At 38.8% G+C, this 14,966-nt stretch overlaps 3 long non-coding RNA genes across 9 annotated transcripts; 2 read left to right on the forward strand and 1 right to left on the reverse strand.

The window, feature by feature from the left end:
- Window positions 1–2,008: 2,008 nt before the first annotated feature.
- Window positions 2,009–3,430, forward strand: LOC110013830 (uncharacterized). The gene is made up of 4 exons (XR_002288974.3): window positions 2,009–2,122; window positions 2,605–2,684; window positions 2,823–3,101; window positions 3,188–3,430. It is a non-coding gene; the product is annotated as an uncharacterized LOC110013830 (long non-coding RNA).
- Window positions 3,431–6,225: 2,795 nt separating this feature from the next.
- LOC105357866 (uncharacterized) lies at window positions 6,226–8,105 on the forward strand. Its single transcript, XR_911677.4, has 3 exons — window positions 6,226–6,411; window positions 6,888–6,967; window positions 7,692–8,105. It is a non-coding gene; the product is annotated as an uncharacterized LOC105357866 (long non-coding RNA).
- A 1,060-nt stretch (window positions 8,106–9,165) lies between these two features.
- Window positions 9,166–13,833, reverse strand: LOC101170245 (uncharacterized). Of its 7 annotated transcripts, XR_002288969.3 has the most exons (9): window positions 13,801–13,833; window positions 13,657–13,691; window positions 13,462–13,520; window positions 13,211–13,311; window positions 10,870–10,953; window positions 10,332–10,406; window positions 10,184–10,256; window positions 9,832–10,116; window positions 9,166–9,757 (listed from the first exon to the last, which is right to left on the reverse strand). It is a non-coding gene; the product is annotated as an uncharacterized LOC101170245 (long non-coding RNA). The 7 variants fall into 7 exon arrangements; XR_013651430.1 differs by lacking the exon at window positions 13,211–13,311 and having other exon boundaries at window positions 13,385–13,520; XR_013651432.1 differs by lacking the exon at window positions 13,211–13,311 and having other exon boundaries at window positions 13,801–13,832.
- Between the last annotated feature and the right edge of the window lie 1,133 nt (window positions 13,834–14,966).

Genomic DNA, 14,966 nt, shown 5'->3' on the forward strand with positions numbered 1-14,966 from the left:
TTCAAAGAGACTGCAGGTGGAATTAAGATTAAATTAATTCAATAAAAAGAGGGCATCCCAGAATAACTGAGGGCATCCACAGAAAAAAAGATTTTTGTGAGATTCCAAGATGTGATAGCACGCACACAAACAATTTAACAGGGAAAACCGGTCCACAGTGGAAAATGGAGCCTGATCGGGCTCGTTGTTCCTGAAATATCTGTGTGGGCGTGTTGGAAAATCAAAATCCCCTAAAGGTGTTGATAGTGGCATGAAGAGGCATCAACAAACTCCCACTCCTGTCATGATTTGCTGCATTTATTGGTTTATTTTAATTTTTGTCATCTTGGGTTTCTGTGCAGGCAGCTGTGACTGCCCACTCATCTGTGGATCCTGTTGGGCAGTCACGGCTGTCTGCACAGAAACCCAGAATGAGACAATAGTTAGAATAAAAGCCAATAAATGCAGCAAATCATAATAGGAGTGGGAGTTTGTTGATGCCTCTGTCTACATCTTTAAGGGATTTCACTTTCCAACACGCCCACACAGATATTTTAGGAACAACAAGTCCAAGCAGGCTCAATTTTCCACTGTAGGATTCACTGGTTTACCCTGTTAAATTGTTTGTGTGCGTGTTTTCACATCTTGGAATCTCACAAACAGCTTCTTTTCTTTCCATGGTTATTCTGGGATGCCCTTTTTTCATTGTATAATTTTAATCTAAATTCTACCTGTAGTCTCTTTGTGGCTGTATGTGGTTGGATTGGACTATGAAGGACTAGGACTATGTAAATGTGCTGTATTTGTGCATAGGTATAAATCACCTTGATACATAAAATTGGGTGGAAACAGGCTGTGGGCGAAAAATGGTCAAACCTGTATGGGGCACACAGGTAACCTGCACGAAATGTCATGTTCGTCGAGCGGTGTGTGAGCCTGTACAACAAAATGTTCTTGCAGAAGTTTCTACTTGCATGCTGCAGACAACAGTGAACACTTAAACCACACATAAGGGTAAATAAGAGGGAGGTAGGTGAGACCCTGGTCTGTTGTATGAATCTCAAATCCTGCAGACTATGCAGGGACTCTGCAGCCTGACTGTTACAAATGAGGAAACTAGACAATCAGAGTGCAGTTTGTGTGGACGTCCTACTGGTGCTTACGTAGTTGTGTGCGGTCAGTAAGGAGCCAGTACTCACACTTTACTCACGACTAGAATGTTGCATAAGGACGCCGTACGAAACGTCATAAGTGTGTAGGAAACTTTTAATATCATTGCGAATAATTCACAACAATGGTACGTTCCTCACAGGGACTGCAAGACACCCCTTGAGATGTGGCCACTGCTCTCCATGACCCTCCACCGACCCGATCAACCCAAAAAACCACAGAAACTGTTCCGGTCAACCAGCGTGGAGTTTATGGTATCAAAGTCTGCTCTCAGATCCAGCAGCAATTAAAATCCAGTTATAGTTTGACAGGATTTTTCTCCAAAAATAGTTCAACTTTGACAGATTTTGACAAAATAGTGAGTCCTGTTTTGCAGTTACCTGAAAAGTTAATCTTATTTCTATTATTTTTCCTGATCTTGAAAATCATCCAAAGACGTTAAAGTTGCACAATGCTGTTGAGCCGCAAATACTTTCCATAAACCGCCAAAGTAAAAGCAGACTGCAGAGGTTTCCATTCTTCATTTAATCCCTGATGAAGGTTACAAGAACATCTGTTGATCAGAGTTTAGTCATGGTTAAAAATTGTTTTCTTTTTGTCTTAAGAGGCTTTTTCTTTGTTTGTTCATAATTTAAGACTTCAAGGAATCTTTTATGTGACCTGATTAACTGTTTAATGATTAAAAGTTCTGCATTCAATTATTGTTAAACATGAACTTTCTTCTTCAATTAAGTCCACTTCAATCAATAAAAAATTCAACCTTATTCAGGGGGTGAACAAATGCCGGCTTTTGTCCGTGCGCCTTTTCCCGCAGAACAGCTTCTCCCACAGGTTTCTAACAACTTTCACTTTCTGCTCTGAAAGATTCCATCATCATTAGACTCCACCCCATTTTTTACGCATATCAGCACATCCTGCTGTTTTATTTCTAACAATCATTTCCTGACCTACTGAGACACAACTTCTCCATCATGTGAGTAAACTTTGCAAAAAGATGTTTCTTAATTTTCAATTTGACTCAAAGTTTTTATTTATAATCAAAACTAGCTCTAAATAGTTTTTGAACTAAAGCCTTTATGGAGTCTTTTTTTCTAACATTATAAATATATGAAGTGGATTTCAGGGTTGAGTTTGAAAACCAAAGCTGGAAAATCTAATGTTTGTTTCAGGATTTTGAAGATTTTGGGGTTTTCTTTAGACTGTATTTGTTGCAGAAGCGTAAACCTGCAGGTGTTTTTCACAGCTTCACTCTGGTTTGACAGCCTGCTGTGACACGTCTACTTATCATGATTGCAACATTTGACTATGTTAAAAAGAGAAAAATGTTTTTAACTCGGCTTTTATTCACTCATTTGTTTATTGATGGTTTGATGCTAAATGAGATGAGAGTTTTGTGAAACTAGGCTGAGACATGAACCTGCAGACACTAACATTTCCTTTTTGTTTGAATTCCAGCTGAACCTTCAGGATGTCCTTCCTCTTCAGACATTTGACGCTGATGTTTGTGCTTCTGCGTGGACTCTCAGCAGATGATGGTGTGTTAAATCCCAAACTCACCTCTAAGATGTGAAATAAATGACCACATTTAAGAAAATACTCTGAGTAAGTGTGAAAAATATTTAGCAAAGAAAACATGAACTGACCACATTGTTTCTTTCTGTTTTATCACACAGTTGTGTCACTAAACTGTACCCGAACAGTGGAAGTTACATATGGAGAGGATCTGACTCTTAGTTGTGACATTGAATGGAAACAAGCTAATTACTGTGAAATCTATTCAATTGAGTGGAAAGACACAGCCGGGAGCGTTTGTAATAAGAACACTTCTTACTTTGACAATACCTCTGCCTCACTACAAATGTTTAATGTCACTGGGGAGAAGATCATCAGCGTTATCATTGATACTGATTGTGGCATGGATTCTGTCAGTATCAGCCTGAAGATCAAACCTGGTGAGTTGATTTCAATTTGATTTAGTGTGAGTTAGAATCATTTTGTCAGATAATTTTAATTAAAAATATTTGTTTTTTTGTTGTAGTTCAAGTTAAGCCGACAATCAGAACCTCCGACCCATACATTGTGGAACCTGTCCGTCAAACAAGTGCATCAACTACCGCACCATCAGTGAGGGAAAAAGTGATTCCCATCTCACTCGCTGCTGTCTTTGCAGTCATTATTGCAGTCTTTGTTGCCTTGTATCGACGTAAAACAAACTCACACCAGAGCTTCCAGGTCTGACAGTTTCCTGACAGCCCTGTGAGGAACAAAAAAAAAAAAAGAGCTCCGATGCAGGAGTGGGGCTCAAATGTATCATGCAGACATCTTGGACAAACAGTCGCAGGTCAGGTTGGGTTGTCCCCAAAGTCAGGACAGATTCCTGCAGAACACGAGGAGAAGATGCTGAAGAAACGGCATCTGCTGCTGGAAGTGCTTTGTTTGTTTATGGATCTAAGATTCTTTCTGCGGGTACAGAGAAAATCTGTGTTTATGGATTCAAGAAGAAAAGTGTTTCAGTAAACTTTTTGTTTTTAATTTTCATATCTGTTGTGACTCATTTGTATAAAATGTTATAAACACACTTTGATCACATCATTTAGGGTTTTCTTTCATTCTTATAATCATAATGTTGGTTCTGTTTTGAATAGTGCATTGGTGTCTGTGACGCCCTTTAAATTAATTGCTGCTTTGCAGATTCATTAATTAATCTTATAAATGGAAACTAAATCATTTTATGTTATTTGAGTATTTTTGTTTTTATATATACATCATGTATGGTTTTCTGTGTATCAGCTGCTAATTTTCTAATAAAAACACGATGTCAGGCCAATAAAAGATTGGTGGATGAAATGTAAAAGTTTCTGAAGTTTCATTGTTACTTTTTCAATAACCAAAAAGAAAAACTGTGGGGTTTTAAATGGCTTTAGTGAAATACAAACTTTCTTTTCAAAATTTATAAGCCACTTTTTAATTTTCAATTAAATTAATTTAAATTAAATTTTATTTGTATAGCCCAAATTCACAACAACAGTCGTCTCGATGGGCTTTGTATCGGTAATTGAAAAAGTGAAACATGAAATAAATACATAGAGTTCAATAGAAAAATTTACAATGAACTAACAAACTGACTAAGCTAAACTGGCATCCCTGCCCTTAGACCCCCTTCACGGTAAGGAAAAACTCCTAAAAAAAATGGATTCCAGAAAAAAACGAAGAAACCTTTTACTAACATTTAAATTCTGTTAAACTGTAGCTTGAGTTAATTTCTTCTATGTTTTTACCCTTTTAATGATGTTTATGGAATGCAGCACAAATACCACTCCAATTACTAAATAAACTTTAAAAATGCAAAATATTGAAGTAAAAACTTTTTTTAACTTTAATGTTTCCACTTTTTTAATCAGCTGAAAAACATCGACATAGTTTAACAACAACCTGTTATGTTGTGGATTTAGGAGAAGAAAAAGGAAAGGTCAACAAATCTTTTGCAAAAAAAAAAACGGGACATTTAAGTGTTAAAGAAAAGAAATAATCTGAAGGTTGATCAATAAAATTGCTGAACAAATTTGACAAACTTCTACTGTTCTTTTTCAGTTATTTTCCTCCACCACTAGAGGGTGCTAAAGACCATTTGTTCTACTGTTTACTTTGGCAGGAAGCCACCGTTCATTTAAAAAGACCTTATGAACGCGTGGCATTGGGGGCTTCTGGCTGCGGCGGCTGCTGCGGCGGGGGTCTGGGTGTGGGGGTGGTTGGTCACTCCCACATTTCCACATTCCACCATCCATTTTAGAAAAACATAAACACTCAAATTAGCACAGGTGTTAGCTCACCTTTGCACCCTAACCCTAGGGTGCAAGGGTTAACCCTAACCCTAACCCTAGGGTGGACAGGCCCCGCCCCTTTCAGATTTGTATTCTATCTGTACCTTACCGTAATGATAAACATCCAGTAAACTTGTTGCTTTATGCTGCTTCATTGTTTTACCCCCCTCCCCCCTCCTATGATCCCCCTCCTACCCTGTCCCCCCCCCCCCTCTAACGTCCCTCTCTCTTCTTCCCTCCTTTCCTTTTCCGTCCGGTCCAACACGAAAGAATTTTAAAAATAATTAAAATGAATAAAGTCTGGCCTCGATTACAAAAGGGGTTTATTCAGACATACCTCTGGTTTGTCAGAAGATTCATAACCCCTGTTGTAAAAAAAATATGTCCAACACAAGAGGCCTTCAGCTCTCATCTGTCTGCCCAGCTGTTGGACAGGACAAGTTAAAATAAATAAACAAAAACAAAACAAAAAGACTCTATGAAGAAATATAAACAGATGTACCGGTAACTGTTTTTAAAAGAAAAATTCATGATTTTTAATAAAGAGTTTGCATGAATGTGCAGATCAATCATTTACTATTATCAACCTGAAGGAAGAATAATTATTGACTTCTTCCTCTTTTGGCTCTGTCCCAGCAGGGTTTGCCACAGCAAAGCATCTATTAGCGGTGGAAGAGTCGCATGGTTATCATGGCTTTATGCCGTATGCCCTTCCTGATGCAACCCCCCCAATATCCGGGCTTGGGACCGGCATAGAAGTAGAGAAGGGAATAGGGAGTAGCCCGTAGTCAAACCCTGGTTTCCCGGACGGAAGGCACCGTAACCCAGCATGAGCTAAACCAGCTCCTGATGAATAATTATTGACTTTAAGTTAAAATACAAAATTTAAACAAAAATCTATGATGCTAAACTGATTTAATGTCCTCTGACAGACGTCGTGATGCGAAAACTGGAATGAAAACCAAAGAAAAATGCAGTCTTCTTGAAGAAAATCTGCCAATGGAACTAAAAGACATCCTGAAAAGTTACTGGTCAGTTCATTATGAATTACATCCAAATAGAACAAAATGTTCCAACAAGAACCAAAATATTCAGTGAGATTTTGTGTTTTTGTTTTTTTCTGCATTTTCAGAAATATCTTTTTCATTTCTAGTAAATTTCAAAGAAAAAGATTTTTCCAAAAAAGTCATTTAACAGGAACAGCAGAAGGCTTTTATGAAACCGGACAAACTCAGTTAATGATTGAATGTTCAGATAGATTGAATCATTGAAGGACAACATCGATCATCCTCTGCATCCGTTCTGGGTTAAAGTTCACCTCAGCTACAACCATCTAAAGCCAGGAAACAGGTTTAGAAAATAAAACCTCTTTTTTGGTTCTAGAGACGCCCGCCTCTCATTTCTACAAAAACTTTCCGTCCTTTCAGGATTTTGACACCAGGTGAGTCAGAATTTTCACATTTTTATGCAACTTTTGCTGTTTTTCAGGTTGATTCCAGGAGATAAAAGTGATTCTTTCCAATCCGCCTCTTCTTTAATTCACTTCAATCTTTCTGTTGTATGCAGTGCTGTTGTATTTCCTGTCATATGTTTAAACTTATTTCTATGTTAAATTAGGTCCAAAATGTTATTTTTTTCCATTTGCATGTTTTCTTTCCTGCATGTGTGCTTTTGTTTTTTTCCTCTATCAGCAGTTTTTGTGACTTCATATAAATGGAATAATCTGAAATATCCTGAAACTTGTTTCAAAAACATTAAAGTAAAAAAGAAAAAAAAGAATGGATTTAGAAAAACTTTCAACGTTAAGTTTTGTTTTTTTTTTATCTTGGAAAGGTTTTGATCACTTTCAGATTTTAGTAAAAAGGAGATTTTTCTGAAGCTGCAAATATTTTCAGGACATCTTTGTTTTAATTCCAGGTGAATCTTCAGGATGTCCTCCTTCTTCAGGACTTTGACTCTGATGTTTCTGCTCCTGCGTGGACTTTCAGCAGATGACAGTGTGTTCACACACATCCAGGGCCGAGCATGTGATCTTAGAGGGACGGGGGCTCAAACTCAGAAAGAGGCAGACGGCGCAGAACCACTTTATTGAACATTGAACAGTAAAACGTGAACTTTGGAGAAGAAAACAAAAGAGAAAATGTGAAAATCCGTCCTCTCTTAATGCCACCAAACAGAAAATGGTTGCTGTGTAGATAAAACCAAAAGAAAAGCTGCCATTAAAACAAAAAACATGTTATTTTCATGAAGGACCAGGGTGGCAAAGGCAGAGGGGCGGGACTGAGGGGCGTAGAGAATCCCATCAGGGTCATAGGTGGGCAGCAGGAGCAGGTAGCACCAAAACGACAAACAAAGACGCTGACGGCTTTAATTATTACGATTTTTAATATCTTTTCATCCCACACAGAAGATGTGAATTACTGATGAACTCCTGTTGCTCTGCAGAAACTATGTCCCAGAAAAGGTTTTTAGATTTTGGCTAAAAACAGCATCATCATAATTGACGCTTGGAAAATAGATCAAAAATTGATTAACCCTTAACTGATGTCGCCAGCGCACACTCTTTGACGTCCCCTGAATCCTCACGTGTACTTGATTGCCATGAATCAGCTGGTTCTCTCCACGTCAGAATCAGAACCAGCTGATTTATGTTACATTGACAAACATTTAGCAAAGAAAACATGAAGTGATCACATCGTTTCTTTCTATTTTATCACACAGGTGTGTCACTAAACTGCAGCCAAACAGTGGAAGTTACATATGGAGAGGATCTGAATCTTAGTTGTGACATTAAATGGAAACAACCTGATTGCCAGTATGAAAACATTTCAGTTAAGTGGATCCACACAACAGAAAACCTCTGTGAGAAGAACAGATGTGAAAATAAAACCTTTGCCTCACTGCAAATGTTTAATGTCATCGAGGAGAAGAACATCAGCGTTAGCATTAGTGCTAATTGTGGCACGGATTCTGTCCGTATCAGCCTGAAGATCAAACCTGATGAGCAGCTTTCTGTCCTATTTAGTTTGGGATGTTTTGACTTTGCTCCTTTAAATAAAAAGAGATGTTCATTTTTGCTGAAAAGGTGGAACCAAGGCGCTGATGAACAATAAACACGAGTTTACTCCAAAACCACCAACTGCCGCCATGTTTGACTCTTTCAGTGAACGTCTCTCATCCATTGACTGTATCACAGACCTGGACTGAGTCAGTGTGATGAAAAGGGTCCATAGAAAAGGGTTTTAGTTCTGGCTCCAACCAAATGAAGTTTACTCAGTCGTCTTTTTTCATGATACGGACGCTGCCATGTTGGAACCAGACGTCTTTAAGTGGAAGTCATAATAACTGGAATAACTTGAACTAGACGAGGAGGAGCTGCAGTATTTAGACTTTGAAACAAACTTTAGCTTCATCATCTGGATAAAAACAACCAATTAGAGGTGAACTTTCTCCCTGAAGTGATGCTTTGATCAAACATGACGATCATCATATGTTCCTCTCTCCTCTGCTGCTGCAGAGCGATGGCGGTGCTGGTCCTGCATCCGTTACCATAACAACAGGTCTCACCACGTTACAAATAGTCTGCTTTTTATGAAAATAGGTCTTTAACAATAACAGGATTAAAGTACTAATTGATTTAATATTTCGTTTTTTTCACAAGTCACCGTGGTTTAAATGGGATAACGTCCATGGAGACGAAACAAACATCCGACGCCATCAGGCCTCTGCCGTCCATGAATTCTGATATCAGAACCGCCTCGGGCATTATCGCCTACATAACAAATAATAGTTTTAATTAAACATCAAATGAACACAAATATAACAATATAATAATCTGTCTGTAATTATTTGATCACAGTTCAATTCTGGAGACTTCTCTAGTCTCCATGCTAACAAAAAACCTCTTTGCCCGAGGGAAAAAAAAAGAAAAAGAAAAAATCACCGGCTCAACCGATAAAACTGTAGAAATTCCTCTTCATTTTTTTTTGTCTTGTTTTCCCTCCTTTGTGACTTTTTTTTTTTAGATGAAAACGATGTGAATCCTGAAAAAACTTTTCACTCTTAAACCAAATGACTTTAAATTCAAGGTTTGACTTTCATGAATTCAGGAGTTTCTGACCGTCCAGCTGCTGGTCTCTCTGGTTCTGCTTCTTTCTCATTTAGGATCCAGTTTTTGTCCCTGAAATCAGAGGAGTTAGGATTATTTATAAAGTTTATTCAAATAAATAAAGCACCAATTCACAGCAGTTAAAAACATTTGACCTCCAATGAACCTGAGGAATTATTTACACGTGAATTTCACTGAACATTGCTGACCAAGCGGAGCTCAAACAAATGGCAGGATTGAGTGCATTGACCTTTGACCTTGAAGTGACCCCGGGACTAATTATTTACAGCAGTTTTGAGCTGAAGATCAAACAAAGTCATCCTGAATAATCCCGTTTGTATCAGAAAACCTGTCCTTCCAAAGCGACGCCCCCTGCTGGTCAGAGCTTCTCCACCCGGCGTCCTGCAGGACCTGAACGTCCTCAGACTTTGGAGACGCGTCCACCTGTGTTTGACCCCGGCTGCTTTCCTTCTCTGGCCTCTGCAGAAGCTGTATTCCTGTATTCCTGTAGCTGTTCTTCGGTTAGTTGTTCCTCCTGGTCCACGTTCTCCTGCTTCCGGTTTTTTAAGAGTCTTTTCCTCATATAAAGCAGAACAGGCGGCGGCTGCTGCTACAGGTAGGACCTTCAGGACAGTCAGGTTTTCTGTCGTAGAGCTGCTTTTATTGAAAGTGATCTCATCTGATGAAGAGTATGTGAAGAGTAGAATGAGTGACTGTGAGCTCAGGATGTAACGAAGCCTCTGAAAGCCTCACCTTCCACTAACTTTACCCTGATGGTGGAGCTATCCATGCCACACCCCGATAAAACTCCCACTGTGACAGTTTGCTCCTCCCAAACGCTCCTCATCTCCATCCTGATGAGGGTGGCATTCTCCTCGGTGCAGACGTTGCTCCTGCAGAGATTGCTCTGGTTTGTATTCCAGGTGAAGCTGATGTTCCCACACTTTGCTATGGGACCACTCCACATCACCGAGCATTGGAGGGTCACCGCTCCTCCAGTCGTCACCTCCACCGTTTGGTTGCAGCTCAGGGAGACCTCTGAAACACACGAGGAAGTCAGCGTTTTACTTCCACACCCTCAACATATTGCTGCTGGTTGACAAACTTTCATCTGAGGAGACGCGTTGGAGCGCAAACATCAGGCTGACGGTCCAGAAGAGGAACATCCTGGTGGCTTCCTGCTAGAGACGAGAAGATAACTTATTTTCAGGGAAAACAGGATTTCGTCCGACTTTCTTTGCTTCCTCTGTGACCTTCGTGTGTCGCGTGGAAACACCGAAGACTGTTTTATGTTCAAGCATCAGAGACGGACAGGAATGGAGACTGACCTGAACGTAAAAAAACAAAACAAAAAGCAGTTTAATTAAACATTTTCTGTCTGAATTCACTTTTCTGTGGAATAAAACTTCCTCTTTGCTTCACAATTTCCCAGACTCTGAACCTCGGAGCAACATTTTATTGGACAAGTCTCAACAAATAAAGACGCAGAAAGAATGTTTTTCTGTTTTATGCCGTTAAAATTTGTGGTTTTACAGAATATTTATCGTGACAAAAGTCTCAGTTTAAAGCTATTTTTTTGTGGAACTGTGAGTTAAAGCAATAAAACAATAAAACAAACGCTTCAGTCCAGAAAATCTGGATCTGTTTTCTGTCAACTCGCACAAACGCAAAAGTCAAAATGATTGATCTGGAAATGAGGAAAGTAAAAGATTCCAGGATCTAATCAGATCAATCTGTTCATTTAAAATGAAATGAGAAGTAAAAAGGAATGAGAGCAGAGAGTCGACTTACTTTCAGCTTTGAGCTGCAGAAAGTGACGGAAGTGCAGGGACAGGTGAGTTAAGGACAAAGCAGGGACTTTCCAGATGGTGAAAACTGGATGGAGGAGTGAGAGCAGATAATGAAAGTGATCATGAAGTTGAGCTCTGGAACGTCCCGTCCGATGTCCTTCACAGCAGCTGATGGTTCTGAACTGACAGCAGTTTCTCTGTGAGTGACAGTTTTGTTTTTCCACTTTGTCGCTGAGATTTTTCCTGATCCACCATCTCAACTCAGTTTATAGCACCATTCATTCCATTTATGCTGTTTTAACAGACTAAATTACATTAAGCAAAGTAGGATTTTTGCTCATTTTCTGGATTATCTTTAGCCTGGTACATTTATCAGAGCATTTTTTATATTTCAACTTCACGTTTTCAATCAATTTGACTCATTTTCTAAAAGTGTCACTGATCTGCAGTAAATAGACCGAGAGAAAAAACACAGAAGCTAAAACTTGCAGATGTTTGGGTTTTAATTCGGAAATTTTTGCTGTCGTCCTTATTAATAAACTTCCCTCCATGTGCTGCAGATGACGTCCTAGTTGAGGAGAAAATACTTTGACCAACCTTCAGTTGACAGGTTAGCGTACGATCACACATACCTTAGAAACAATAAATTAGGCTAAGAATAACAATGAAACCCGAACATCAATGAATGCATGATGCATAGTTAAGCGAGTTAATTATCAGAACATATTAAACGCAGAAATTGCTGCACTTGTAGGGTATTTGTGAGCATAAAGTCAATTATTTGGCATTTCTTGTATGTCTGCTGTTGCTATCTGCTACCACTAGGGGCCAGTGCAGCCCATCTATGTGTCAGTGTGACCGAATGCCCTCTTACATTTGCAACCCAAATGGAGACTGGATTTGATAGGTTAAAAATATACAATTTATTAAAAACTTGACAAGTTCCATTAAAGAAAAGGTTAAAATTATCTCAGACAGTTGGACCACACTCCAACACTGCTTGAGGGCGGCTGCCTCCAGGATCGCCTCAGCCCCACTGCACTGGTAGGTATTCCAGGAAGCATGTTTAAACTAGCCTGACTTTAAACCTGAACTCTGGCTGAAATCCGCCTGAACTTGCTTACCTGGGGTATATCGATTCCAAAAGACTGGATATGAGTTGGCGTAATTGCGCTCGATTTGGTAACCCTGGGTTAATGCACGTGCATGTCAAGTACATAAAGACATTCTCAATGGATCGCCGATTTCTGGAGTCACCATGGAAACGCGTGGAAAAAAAAGAAAGCGCTATACTTCGGTGAGACGGAGTCTGAGGTTTTAAAGATGGCGTATGAAGATTATAAGTCCATAAAAAAAAAAATATGGCTGCATCATCAAAAGAGAGTTTCTGCTTGTAGTAAGAACAGACAAAGTAAACGCACAAGTGTGTGTGTGTGTGTATATATATATATATATAATCTAATTTTGCCACCTTAAATGAATTACTTCTATTGGTAACAAATAAGTTGGATTTAATCAACATAATTTCTTACGCCTATAAAACTCAATTGTTTATACAACTCAAATTTATCTTAACTAAATGTCATATTACTCTTTCAATTAATATTTTTTCCATCTTAATTAAATTTCTTGATCTTTCATACGTCTAAGTTTGAGCCGGCAGATATGCTCATTTTTATAACAATAAAAAAGACGGGAAAAGAATGCAATGTCATTAAAAAATATCCCATCAATATCACAGGTTCAATCAGTAGGGGTGCTATATAAACTCATCATTCTCTCTTTCACTCTCACTCATGGTGCAGAGACATAAGCACAGTGGGACTAAACAACTCAGCAAAACATTGAACCACACTTTAACCAAAATCCGTCCAGACAGGCAAAGCAAATGGTATCCCACAATCTTTTGCGGTGCCGATCTAACAGCAGGACCAAAGTTACACCTAATTAATTGAATTAATTTGAATGAAAGTAAAATAACTGTCTGAAAACTACGTGTTATTGTTAAACTGACTTAAACAAATGATTTATCTTAACTGAAGCAAATAACTATGTTAGATAAAAGTAAAAATGTTTATCTTTCCAACATCCATATGTGGTCTTATCACCCTCTCACGGTGAAAAAAGTATTATCTGAGCTTCTTCATCCACTAAATCATCTTCAAATGGACACACCATGCTGCTTCACCTCTCTGTAAACAAACTAACCTTCAACTAAACCTGCTCCAGACCAGGTTATGTTCAGAGCATGAGTTGACATGGAAACTTGACCTACCCTGAAACATACCTCCATTTCTGGAACCGAAAACTGAGGTTATCAACTTCCTTAGCCTCAAACTTACCGTGAGAGCTAGCATAACCTGCTTTCTGGAATACCCCCCTGGTGGGTAGCCACAAACACCACCAAGGGAGATCTCCGATCCAAAACCCTCACCAGGAGTACCTGCTCAGGGCGCAAATGCACACAAAAACACACCACAACCCAAACAGTGATTAAAAGAACAGAAGAGGTGCACCTGAGCAGGACACAACTAATTTATGGGCCGAACACAGGGGGGGGTCCCCCTTGCACAACACCACATATGGCACCCACCAGCTACCATAAGGATAAAAGGAGGCAGCCACCTTCAGCCAGGTCCAGCCACCAAGTTACTAAAAATGAGCACAAAACAGTTTAAAACAGTGACTAAAAACACTACAGGCAACACAGCAGTGGCAACTCTGCTAGTTAGTTAGTTAGTAAGTTAATTCTCCCTGGGACAAATACATGTTTACAAACCCTTGTTACCTCTCATGCCCCAGGGTCAGAACTCATGCCACCACCTGTTAATATAATTTAAAATGTTGCAAACTCAAATGCTTAAAAACTTTAGTAAAATGACTCAAATGATTAAAAGCTTTAGTAAAAGGTCCACATGTCAAGCTCACCCACCAAGGCCAAACCAGGAAACCAGCCTCTAGATTGAACTCCCACAGCTGCTATTTATCAGCCTTGTGAGCCAATCACAGCTCAACAGACAGGTGCTGGCCATTAATATTAACCTATGGAACACCATGATGGACAAACCACCATCCACAGCCCTGTCTGTCACATCAGGATGAAAAACGTGACCTGGTTATCTTAACCTTCAGAAGAAAAAGCTTTTTTCTGGATGAGTTGAAGTAAAAACATTGACTTGATTCATTCATCTGGCGCAGATGCGATTCCAGAGAAAACATCGACTCAACGTCACCTTCAAGCTGTAACCCGACCTTTTTTCCTAATGTAAACACTCATCTGTGACACGAAGAGTCATTCATCCCAACTCATGCACATCAATCCAAACACACAGACAAAGAGGACCATGAATTGCTCCGACTGGTTCCTTTATCTTCTCTGTCAAAGTCCTTTAAAGAGATTTTCAGTCATTTATCGCAGTTTAACATCTAAAAACAAACCACACCAGCCCGCTGGCGTGCTCTGATGCAATCCAGCCTCTGAGGAAAAACCCTTTTTCCATTTTCTCAGGAATCCAAGGATATCAGGATTTCTATAAATTCAGACAAAAGACAGTTTATCAGTCACCATGTTTCCTTTCTTTAGGTTTTCCATAAACATTGGTCGAGCTCCTGATCAACCAGAGAAAATCCATTTTTTTAAACTGTAAATGCAGCAAATGTTGATAAATCTAAATGTAAACTATATAAAAAAACAGCTCAATTATAATTGAATTTTTCTACAAAAGTTTTACAAATCACCCATATGCTCAGGCTGCATTTATTAAATTTTAATCATGTGACATCAACAAAATTATTACTGAATAAAAAGGTCTTTCATGTTTAAAACTTAATGGTTCACTAAAAGCAACTAATTTAAATGACAGATAATTAGGGCTAGTTTACAAGCAAAAAAGAATTTTAACTACAACTTTGAATTTGTAAATTTATCAGAAAAACACAAGTTTTACCAGAATAAAGTCATATACAGTGGTGGAAAAAAAAACCTCAGTTAAAGAAAGAAAGTCCACAATGTTCACTGAAATGACTTGTAACGTTCAAAAGTAACAATAAATGTATCGAAAATTAAATCATCAAAATCATCCATTACTTTGGAGTTGT

The sequence above is a fragment of the Oryzias latipes genome, chromosome 19 (genome assembly GCF_053564925.1).
Source record: "Oryzias latipes strain Hd-rR chromosome 19, Olatipes_Hd-rR_3.1".
NCBI lineage: Eukaryota > Metazoa > Chordata > Actinopteri > Beloniformes > Adrianichthyidae > Oryzias > Oryzias latipes.